Here is a 12,259-nt window from a genome sequence, read left to right as displayed (position 1 = left end):
CTTGTATTAAATTTTTTTTATGTGCTATTCTTTATTCAATACAACGTTAAGAAGGAAATTTACGTTAAAAAACATTTAGGTAACATTTACGTTAAGAAGGAAAGTAATAAGAAACCACTTTTGTTTGAAATATTTTCTCCAGTTAGGTGAATTATATACGCCAATGAGCCAATTTTTTATTTCCTGTTTTGCTAGTGGATAAAACAATTGTATTATAGCGATATGGCTTGAAATAGCTTCTTTCATCATTAAATTTAATTGCCCATATTCTTACAAACAAGTGTACAGAATATTGATGCAGCGTCTTTGTTCAGTCTGTTTTAAGTAGTTAAGAACTTATGGAAATTACAAGATATGTTTTGCAATTAAGAGCTCAAAATTTGATAAAACTTTGAAAAAACATAAAACATATCAAACTCTGTAAACAAAAACTTTACTTGCAAATTTAAATTTACTTTGAGAAAGTAAAATTAAAGTTTCAAAGTTTGTGCATCATAGGATCTTGTGAATTTTATCAGACTTTCCTCGCGTCCTACCATTTATTTTGATCAAATTTATCCTACCGGCACAGCCCTGTTATTTTTACCATCTGAGTGAGAAGCAGAATAAATAAGAATTCATACATTCGAAAATAATTCGTATACAATATATAATAAATACAAGCATTTTATTTACTTAAAATTTCTGATATATGCTTATAGTGAAGAGCATAATTGAAACAATAACAATAAAAAGCTAACGATAATTAAAACTGTTACAACTTGGTAAAAAAAATCATACAACAATCCATTTGATCTTATTTTAAAGTTTATGACTTTTATTTTATTAAATATTTGTTTTTAATCCTGAGTTAATTTTTTATAAATAATTTTAGAGTTTACAGGTGATTATGTAGCGGATGGAAAAGTAAAGATACTTTTTTTTCTAAAATTGTGAAAATTCAAATATTCCTAAAAAAAATTCTTTTTACGATTCACCATCATTTTTAAAACTAAGATCCTTTTTTTAATGGCCTCTTACAACCTGATGTACGACATTTTAAACATTTCTTGCATTTTCCTCGTTTAAGGGGGTATTCTAGTAGGGTATTCTGTGAACTTTTGAAAAAATCAATCTTTTTTTTTGCATATTCTTAAAGGACATAGTTTCAAAAATAAATCTCTGTAACCTTACATGTGAACTCCTAAAATTAACGAAGTTATGGTCGTTTGAAGGACGCGATGACCAGCGTCATTATTACCGCAATACTAAACTTTAAAGGCATTTTTCTGGTAACTATGTTATTCATATGTTTAACAGTATAACATATGTTACGTATAACATATGTTTTTCAGAACGGTGTCCATGATATCTCAAAGTCTACTTGACCAATTGACTGAAAATTTTAAGTACGCAATTAGTACATATGTGACTATAGCCCCTACCAGAATCAACAAAAAATTTTATTCTTTATATTTTTTTAGATTTCCGAGGTTTAACAAAAACATGCAAAAATCGATAATCGAACTTCAAAGTATCGCCACTTTTTTAATTATCGACTTTTTTCTTTTGTTTTGGTACCTGCTATAGCCAAACTCATACTAATTAAGGAACATTCACGTTTTTTTATTTCCGACAAGCAGAATGGCCGGAATCATGGACACTGTGAGATGACCTTTTTTAAAAGCGACTATGTTATGATAGAGAATATGCAGTGCCACTAATTTTAACTTCTTTTGTCCCAAAAATTTTAAAACGTCGTTGAAATACGTACAAATAAACCTTGTCAATTTTACTGCAATAGTTTCTTTGCAAAAAATTCCCTAACAAAATTAAAAAAACACGCACTTCACACTAGAATACCCCCTTAATCTTAATATTCAAAGTTCAATAAAATATTTAAAATAATAATAAAACAAGTTTTAAAGGCTCGTTATAAAGAAGAGATTTTATTGAAACATCGAAAAAAAATTTTAAATGTTTTTAGAAATGTTTGAATTTTTATAATTTTTACAATTAAAAAAAAAATCTTCACTTTTTCTCATTACATAATGCGAAATCATTTTTGAAAAAAATGAATTCAAGATTGTCAAAGTAGGTTTTATGCTTTAAAATGTGATCAAGTGAATTGTTATAGATATGAGTTTCTTTCATAAAATTATAACAATTTAAGTTATCGACAATTTTTCATCGTTATTGATTCAGTTATGCTCTTGTATACTCAGATTTATATTACGTGATTACTAATTGTATAGTAAAGTTCTAGCATGGTGTAGAATTTTGAAATTGAAAGCTGTTTTATTTAGTTCATTACCGATAATACGTCTTTTTTTTCGATTTTCTATCCTTTGTTCTTCCATTTTCAATACTTCATTAAACTACTAAAAAATTGTGTAAAATATAAAATATAAAATACGTGAAATTTTTTTTAAATTATCTGACTGAATTTATAACAGAATATAAGATTAACATTCAAAACTAATTGATTTCATCGACTTTTAGTACAAAATAGATGCAATAAACATTTTAGAATCTTCTCTGTATTTACTTAGTTGTTAAAAGTTTCAATTCCAATATTAATAAAAAAAAGTAGAAACTGTAAAACCGAAAAGTTAAAGAGTTACCTACAAAGTCACAAATATTGTCACAAATACATCTTACATATACGTAAATCACCGTTTTAACGCTAGGCTATAGTATTTTTCAGTGGAAAGTTTTTCCATCGCTTGGCGAAAATTGCGTCAGGATAGTTAATGGTCGTCACGATGGACAGAGCCCATCAGCAAACCCAGAAGAATGCATCCAGTCTAGAGAATAAAAGGGAAAAGTAGCTCGAACGAGTGTCACCAACAAAGTGTTGACATTTCTGCTGTAACTATCATGCTTTTAAAATTTATTGCTATTGAAAATAATTCTAATTCCTATTCATTTTAGATTTATAAATTATAAGTTATATCTTTTACATTATATTATATATTATATTATATTCCGATATATTTTTTTATTTCGCGTAATATACTATTGTAAAATAAAAAAAAAGATTTTATCTGTACAGCAGAATTTTCCACTAAACATAAATTTTTACTTTGGATATTGCATTTAAAAAAATAAATTATTCAGTGAAACTTTATACAGTATTAAATTACATTGATAGATCAATGTGTTGTAGTGAATTTATTTTAAAATAGATTGTATTGAGCAAGAATATGTATATGCTATTTAAAAAAAGAGATCACTTTGAAACATTGTAGATATTTCAACTTAGACAAGACATGTCCATTGTAATATTTTTTTAAATAAAGAATGATTTGAGAAACAACTTTATGATATTTCCAATTATTACTTAATATTTGTTATTCAACTTTATTTTCAATTATTACTTAATCAATTTATTTATTAATTTTATAAACTATAGTTCTATTATTTTTCTATAATTCCATTCTATTGTAATTCTCCAGCTAATTTGTTAATTTGGAATGCTATTTAAGTAAAATTATTTAAATAATGTACTTTCTCAATCCTTTAATAATTTCATTTGATTTTTATTCTGTTCTATGAAAGCCATTTCTCATCAATTAATTTGTAATTTGCAAAAACCATAACACTATTTTAAAGAAACAAAATCTGTTATCTAAGAAATTTAAAATTATTTCTATTTTCTCAATAGCTATTATTCGTTAGTGTTAATGTGGTAAAAATATTTATTGTCATAAATTCATACATTCGTCAAACATTGTTCCTCAAAGCACTTTTGTGTAATAATTTAAATATTTTAAGTACATTTATATAGTAGTTAAATATTATGTTAAGCAGATACAATCTATTGTATTATGAAATGGTTATTAAATAAATTTTAGTGAAGATTCTAGAAAAATTGAATAAATTTTTTACATTATTTCATTTATAACTGTTTGGTAAAATTTACTTTCCATTTTTCTAATAACGAATAATCATTTTTGATAGATTTTTGTGCGCGTATGTAAGTATTTGAAATCCGTTTTTCTTCATTTTTTCCAGTTTTCCACAAACTAAATATTAAGAAAATAACAAATTTTTAACTTTAAATCCGTTAAAGTAAAGTTACGGTGAATTTATAATTTGCAAGAACATTGAAAGTTTTGTGAGATAAAGTGTTATTTATTATTAAATTATGAATATTTATGCATTTATGGGAAATATAAATTTTTCATAATACGCAGAAAATACATAATATGCAACAATATGTTTAGCAAAGAATAAATTTATATTGCACAAAGACTATGTTTTCACGGTTTACTTACTACAATAATTTAATGTTCTTCACGCTAAAGTTCATTTAAAAATCATGTACAAATAATTTTCGTCAAATATTAAACATAATGTTGCAACTATATATAAAAAAGAATGGCCATAAGAATTTCTGTAATTGTTAGCAACTGATAATATAGAATTTAAGACTTGATGTTCTCCAAATTTTATTTTTCCATTTCATTTATTCCGCTTAATTCCGTATTAATTACATTACATCAAGGTTTTTTATTTTCTTATACAAAACATTACCTTATCAATAATCGTGCTGCTAACGTGAAAAGAAATCTAATTAATTGGAAACATTTCATAATTAGTACTATTCATTTCTATTTGAAATTAAAAACTTTTTTTTGACGTTGACGGACTAAGCTTAGAATCAGAATAATTAGCATCCAATTGCCGGCACTGACTGAAGTTACTATTATTTTACGTAAATAAAAATGTAGAAGAAAAAACGAGAAGAAAAGATTGTGCAAACAATCTAAATGAATCAAGAATGCAACGAACATTCTGTTTTTGTTATTTGCTCGAATGATATTTAACCTACGTCTCGTGGACGTGCATAACTTGGCACCACTAGCACCGCTACATCAAGGTCATTTGGAGCACTCTCACGGAGAATTCACAGATAGAACGAAATGCGGAGCATTAATTCGAGCCACGGACGAATGCGGAGAAAAGCAAATGAAATGTTGCCCAGAAAAATGTTCGCTCTAGTGAATCTTCGGGTGAACGGGATAAAGGAAATAATTAAGGATATTGTCGTCTACTTGGCACTCAGTCTCAACAAAAGCAATTGCTAACTAATATTCGAATAACTAACTACCGAAAAACTTTAACAGCGCAAATATAATACATTTTTTTGATTATTTGTTACACAGACTGAATTATAGATAGAATTCACTGCAATAGTACCGATAGTTATTGTTTGCTTTTGAATCAGATGTGGTATTCCATCCAGATATGCCTATAAATATTAATTAAATTTACAAATTTGTATTTCTGAAAACCTTTTTCTTCTGAACAAATAATAATTGTTATAATACTAGAATACCGATAGAAATTAAAAATTGGAGATGATGCCATAATTCGAAATAATCACCGAAATTAATAAGAATTATCTAATAACAATTTAAACACTTCATTAGTAGTGAAATGATAAAGTAGAATAATAGTAAAGTAGAGTAAAATACAGTAGAGTAGAATAACAATAAAGCAACGGAAATTACTAGATTAAATAAAGAATCGGAGAAAATTGATGAGCGAACGAAAGAAAAAAAAAATAAAAATGTTATATTCATGTACCATGAGCTAATTGATGCTTTTTTTGGTCATACAAAACACAATCGAGAATGAAATTAAAAACACAAAAAGTAGTTGATTTCGTAACGAAAATGAAGAAAGCTACATAAAGGATCGGAGAAATTGAAATCTCATTGTCCCTGACTCCTGCGCGATTAGAACTGACAACCAATTCACCTATTTCGTTTCTATTCGACTTCTCCACTGAAACGGCTAATCGGAAAATCTTTTCAATTTCTCCATGAAATTGTGTAAATGTTCGTAACAGGAATTGCTTTTTAATTGCACAACGAAGTTTTGCAACACAAAGCGTAGGAAAATTCTTCTGTAATTTTTCTTTCCTTCTTTTCTTCATTAACACATAAAAAATATGATACTGTACGTTCAACCAAATTGTTACTTTTATATTCAAATATTTCATTACATTTAATACAATTGTCCATAAACACTATTAATTATTAATTATCATAATATTAATATCTATTAATTATTAATCATTATCATAATATTCATTATGTTGTAACAATTATACTGGGAAATTTTCCAAAAATTATCCGTGCATATATTACAACATTATGAAAACAAATTTGTTGTAAATAATCATTATTGCAGTAATTATACTACTTAATAATATTTTTTTTAAATTAGCTGCTATTGTAGCACTATGAAAACAAATTTGCCGTAAAAAAACAATCCTATTACGTAATTTTAAAAAATTATCTTACAAACAATCAAATAATCAGGTAATATCTTCATATGAATTCTAAGATTGAAAACTAACATCTGCTTTACTTTAAATTCAAGTTTATGTTTACCGCTCTTATTTTTTAAGTTTTTTAAAAATTATAGGTATTTGTTTCATACTACAGGATGTTCATGAATGTATTAACAGTAAATATTAACAGTAAATATAAAGATTAACAGTAAATATAAAGAAAAAATAAAAGAGGAAGAGTATTCTTTTTTGTAGGTAACGTAATAGTGTATGAAATTTTTTCTTTGCTATTTCTTTAGAAGATAGGATTCAATTTTTTAAATGTAATGGTACATATTTCTTTTATATTGTATAAAAGTGTAAATCAAGACTTTCGAGATCAAAGTTAAAATCGAGAGAGAAAGTTCGAATATTTTATGAATACATTTTTTACATATTAAAAATATTTTACATATTATATAAATATTATTATAACAAAATATTTAAAATATTCATAACACTATATAGTACACATCCTGATACACGTTTTTATATAATATAAAGAAGTATATAAAAATTCCGTTTTAAATGAAAGGTCACATTTGAAATGCATTGCAAAAAAATTTTATACACTATCACATTGTTTACAAAAAGACAATGCTATTTTTTTCCATATTTATTATTTACGAGAAAAACAATGAGATTAGTAAATCCGTGAACACTCTGTATAGAAAGAATTTAAGACAGCGTCTATATTAAGAATTATTCAAATTTCACAAAAATTATAATTTAACAGTATAACAAAACAGAATATATAATTATATATCATTTTAAGTTACATTTATATTCTCCCTTCAACATTAAACTAAATACATCTGCTAAAAATGTCCAAACTTTTTGTACAAATTTGAAGCATAATATGTAAGTGAAATGAAGAAACAAATGATATATGAAATTTTATAAACATTTCATTGTAAAATTCTAAATAGTTATTGAACACAGTAAATGTACACAATAGAATGTAATGATTAGAAAACTAAAAATTCATTTGAGTCATATGAAATTTTTGTACAAATCATAGAAATTTGTTGATAATATAAATATGTTATTAATATATTCTTTTATGCATACTATCACTGACGTTCAAAAAATATCGGATAAAATAAAACTGAGAAAATAAACGCAAAATTAAAATAAACAAAATTAAACTTTAATTTTTAAAATAATTAGCAATTATTTAACAATTTATCGAACATCATATTTATAGATCTTCCTAAATTTGCCTTAAATATATTTAATGTAAGTTCAATAAAATCTTTCAAAATCTTTATATTTCCTTTTATAGTTTAAGTAGTTAATACGTAGTACAAAAGTAACGCAATTCAAAAAACATAATTTTGTAAAAATGTTGCAAAGGCAACCCTTCACCAATTTTAAAAATCTTACTCATTTAACTTTATAATTTGACCAGTAAAAAGATATTATGTTCGTTTTCCTGATTCATGCGATACACTGTGCTGTATTCTATAAATATCTCTTATTATAAATTTTGTCTTAATTATCGTTATGAACAAATGAATACTGATAAGCTGATTAAATGTTGATGAATTATTGATAAGCGTATTATTTTGAATTACGTTGTTTCTTTAATTAATAAAATATTATCAAATTTTGTTCAAGACCAGATTTTTATTTCTCCTGAAAAACATACTTTTTTAAGTTATCTCACTTCGCCGCAAGGTAGCGACATGTGCTTGTAATAAAAATTCGAATTGTTATAAAAGATAAAGTTAAAAGTTTCAGAGCTATACTCTCATTAATTTATGTTAAATAAATCCCATCACTAAAATGAGATTATATTACATATTTCCCAAATTTTCCGAATTATATTAATGTTTAAGGAAAAATTATTTTATCGAATTTTTTTACTCTTTCAAAAACTATGTAATTATAAAAATATTATTCAGTTCAAAACTTAGTAAATAATATAAACACAATTATCATGATGACAATATATGATAACATCGCAAACCTCACAATTAACATTTTCTAGACAATTTTATCATTAGTAAGATTACATGAATTGTTGAAACTATAAACTTTGTTTCCAGTGGAATCTAAATGGATGGGATCTAATATCGATGTAAATTATTATCATAATGATTTCCTACATTTGCCTGGTAGATATTACATTCATGATTCTAATAAGTGAATCGAGTGAGAAAAAAGGAAACGTCTAGATGAAAGGTATGAAAAAATTAATTTAATTCAGCAGCATAAAATGTAAAAGCAGCGAGGATCATCAACAGGTTCTACGAGTCAGCCGAAAGTCATTGGCAGTTCTCCAAAGAAGAGTTCACGAGGGACGCCGGTCCACAGGTGCTCGGAACGAGCATAGTGGCTCGGGAAAGAGCGCTACATATATGTCACTACTGAATGAATTGGCAAAGGGTGCCGCGAACAAAAGAAGTCTACAGTATTCGTGCATACAAGGTTCTTGTGTTCACTTAGAAGACCTCTGCAGTTACTCATTAAAGAAATTTACTCTTTCACACGCTTCACTATTTCCACTTAGATTTTCTGTATTTTTGGACAGAGAAATTAGTCTTTTCAGATTAGCGAAGACCCGCAATATTTTATTTTGTCAATTAACTTCTTCCCCCTCGAAAACAGAAATTTACATCACTCGTTTGACGTGAAATTCATAAAATCATGTCAGAAACAACATCACTTTCAATTCAAACACTTTAAATCGATATACATATCTCGATTTAATGGCTATAGCATGTGAGAACAAGCAGAATAATAAGTTACTGCGACTAATCAACAATGCGGGCGAGAAGGAAACAAAAGTTCGAATTAACAAAGCTGTTCAGCAGTAATTGCTTTGAAAATATCAGTCGTATTTGTCTGTCAATATTCAGTTGTCTGCTCGATTAGTCTTTTCTACTCTGGCTTTCTTCTTTATGCGATTTAAAAGCGATATTTTTTATTGCAAACTTATTTCAAAGTATATTGTAATTAATATGAGCGACAAGCTGTTTTTATCGTTAATAACTAGGAAGATTTTAAATAAGTATGTATCTGTCAGATTCAATTATTTGGTACTTTATCTATTAAAATCATCTCTCTTTGAAGTCCTCTGAAACTCTTCCAATAAAGTTGAAGAATTCATCGTGATTTCACAACAGCTGTTGGACATTTAATTGAGACAATATTTTTATATTATTGTAATTTTAACACCGGAATAATGTGTTTTAATCAATGATTTATTTCGACGTTTAGTCTATGCTTATTCACAATATCAGTTCACAATATCACCATTCACTGATCGATCTAAATTGAATTGTAAGTTTGTTGCCATAAAACAAACAAAAACACTTAACGACTAGACAGAGAGCGCGAATTGAAGCGAATCTCCTAATTAGCGATATTGCCAATAATTGCATTTCTTAACCAAGGAAACATGAGAAAGTTCAGAATAATATGGGCATGAGTGGAATTTTGAAGACATAAACCTTTAATAATTAAAATCACGTGGAGAACACAATGTAAAACATCGAGTATTTGTGTAGTATGTACATATAAAGTTCCGCCAAACGACATAGTTTCTTTTGGTCACACAATTGACGCGCACTTTAAAACCGTTTACAAATACCTTCACAGGTTTCGCACCACATTGAAACAACAAACGAAAACTGAAACACTGAGAATGAGGCCGGTAAAGCGAAGGAAACCGCGGTCAGTTTCAGACTGAGGAAATTTCATCAACAGGTTCCTAGGCAATCAAATTGTACACGTTCCCGGCCGATATTTTGCCAAATAAAACTCTCATTAAGAAGATTTCCGATAAAGGGATCGTTTAGCGATTATGAATAACGCATTATCGGTAAACAAAATCCAACTGTCTTGGTGTAACCACTTACCCGATTAAAAGCTGCTCCGAGATACATTCGAGGAAGCGTTTGGAGAGACGAAGTCGCGTTTGAGGTACGACAAAAACGAGAACGACGAAATCCTTGGCCGTAGCGTTAAAAGCATAGCACTGTTCGCGGGCCCTTTTCGTGTGTACGGCTAAGGGGACAGATTGGCACGCGCGCGGTTTCACTCGTGGGGGTGTCGCGGTGCGACTGTAGCACAATCGCTATCCTCTCACGCTCTCACGGTCTCCATCCCTCCGCTCTCTTTACCCTTCCACCCGTTTTGCCACCCTCTCTATCCTATTCTCTCCTTCTGTCTCTGTTGCACCCTCACCCTTCGCCGCCCGTCGCCCCCGTCTTTCTTCCTTTCCTCGTTTGTTCTCTCTTCGTCGAACGGCAACAACCTATCTCCTCTTTCCTGTTGCCATCTAATTCGGCTTCTCTCTTTCTCTCTTTCCCTCTTCGCTACCCTTGCGTTTCTCCTCGCGAACTGCGTCACTCTATCTCTCGCACTTCTACCCTTCTATTTCTGTTTCCGTCTGGAGCTGTGGAGTATCCCCACTACCGAAAGCAGCAAGCCACTCCTGCAGCAGCGGCGTGCCTTTTCGAAAAGCCCCACTCACGACTCTTACGTGATAACCGAGGTGGCTGGTTGACGGGGTGGCTGACTGACTGACTCGCTTGGATCGCTCCGTACGCTTTCGAAAGCCGCGCAGGATCCTCTAATCGGCCCGCGCACGCCTTCGCACTACGAAATTCTATGCGCATCACGCTCTTCTCTCCGGGAATCTGCTTCTCAGCTGGATTTACACGCACCGATACGTCGTTTCAATGAATCTTCTGTTTCACCTTGCCCCTACGTAATCCTTCAGATCTCAATCATTATACGTCCTCGACTGATTTCCATTGAGATCAAGATCAGAGATAACATTGTTTCACTGATTGTGAGTCCGTAAGGAAATGTTCATAAAAATGGATACATATTTATACGTAAATTCATTGTATTCTGATATATATCAAAGGATTCAAAAGTTAAAATCAGTACTTGCACAGTGCAAATACTCTTTTATTAACAAATCCCTCAATTGTTAGAATAAGATATAACGTACGAATAATTATTACGATATGTAATAATTGAAGTTTTGTCAATAAAATAACATTTGTAGCACAAGTTTTTAATAAGAAATGACCTATACTGAATCTTACATATATCGAGAGTTATTTTAAAAGATATTAAGATTTATACGTGTTTTGTTATAGCATCTATATTTTTAATGGATAATGAATATTTTATTTCAATTCAAGGAAACAATGCTGTTTTTCTTTAGCATTTAAAAATTTTTTTATTTCATGTATTCAAGAATTTGAAATAATGAGAGAAATGAAAAATTAAATTTTGATATTAGATTCAATAATCATTTGTGTTGGATTATTTATATTTAAAATTATTTGCTAACCTAGGTTACAATTATTCACTTCAAACGAAAAGATTTTATTTTCTAATTATTTAAAAATGTTGATAAATATTATCACAAAGCTATTGTATCAAACAAATCATCATAGTTGCATCTATAATCTGATAAGTAGCTTTATATATACATATAATACGTACTTAGTAGCATCAATATTAGAAATTTGAATTACGAGCAGTTTGTCATCTCATTGTCAGACATAGTTCTCTTATATACATTAAAATAGTAACAAGTGTATATGTATTTATAGTCTTATCAGATATATCTAAAATATTGCATGTTAAACATTTAAAACTATAACAAATAAATTATTGATCAAAGAAATTTATATTTTACATATCCTTTGCTAAACTTGTATTTGTAATAGTAAAACAATACAAGCATTACTATTTATTTAGAAATATTTAGTTGCTAAAACAACAACATTATATATATAGGAAAATCTAGTATAGAAAAGAGAAGAAAGTAGGATAATAGCGGGACTACCTGTTTTCTATTCTATAAAGTCGTATATTTCTCACTTCGCTTGTGATACGAGAGTGAGACATCTAAATCCTATACATTTTTCATGCGCCTATAGAAAGATATAGAGAAATGTTGGA

At 28.7% G+C, this 12,259-nt stretch overlaps 1 long non-coding RNA gene across 1 annotated transcript in view; it reads right to left on the bottom strand.

Annotated features, from left to right (window-relative positions):
* The window catches only part of LOC122539014, a 59,236-nt gene extending 48,576 nt beyond the window's left edge, over positions 1 to 10,660 (bottom strand). The window contains exon 1 of the long non-coding RNA XR_006308970.1: positions 10,192 to 10,660. This is a non-coding gene — a long non-coding RNA (uncharacterized LOC122539014). The remainder of the gene's footprint in view (positions 1 to 10,191) is intronic.
* Positions 10,661 to 12,259: the final 1,599 nt, after the last annotated feature.

Source organism: Frieseomelitta varia, unplaced genomic scaffold, assembly GCF_011392965.1.
Source record: "Frieseomelitta varia isolate USP_RPSP 00005682 unplaced genomic scaffold, Fvar_1.2 scaffold_187, whole genome shotgun sequence".
Lineage (NCBI taxonomy): Eukaryota > Metazoa > Arthropoda > Insecta > Hymenoptera > Apidae > Frieseomelitta > Frieseomelitta varia.
The sequence above is the reverse complement of the archived record's forward strand: the minus strand, read 5'-3'. Positions and strand labels throughout refer to the sequence as shown.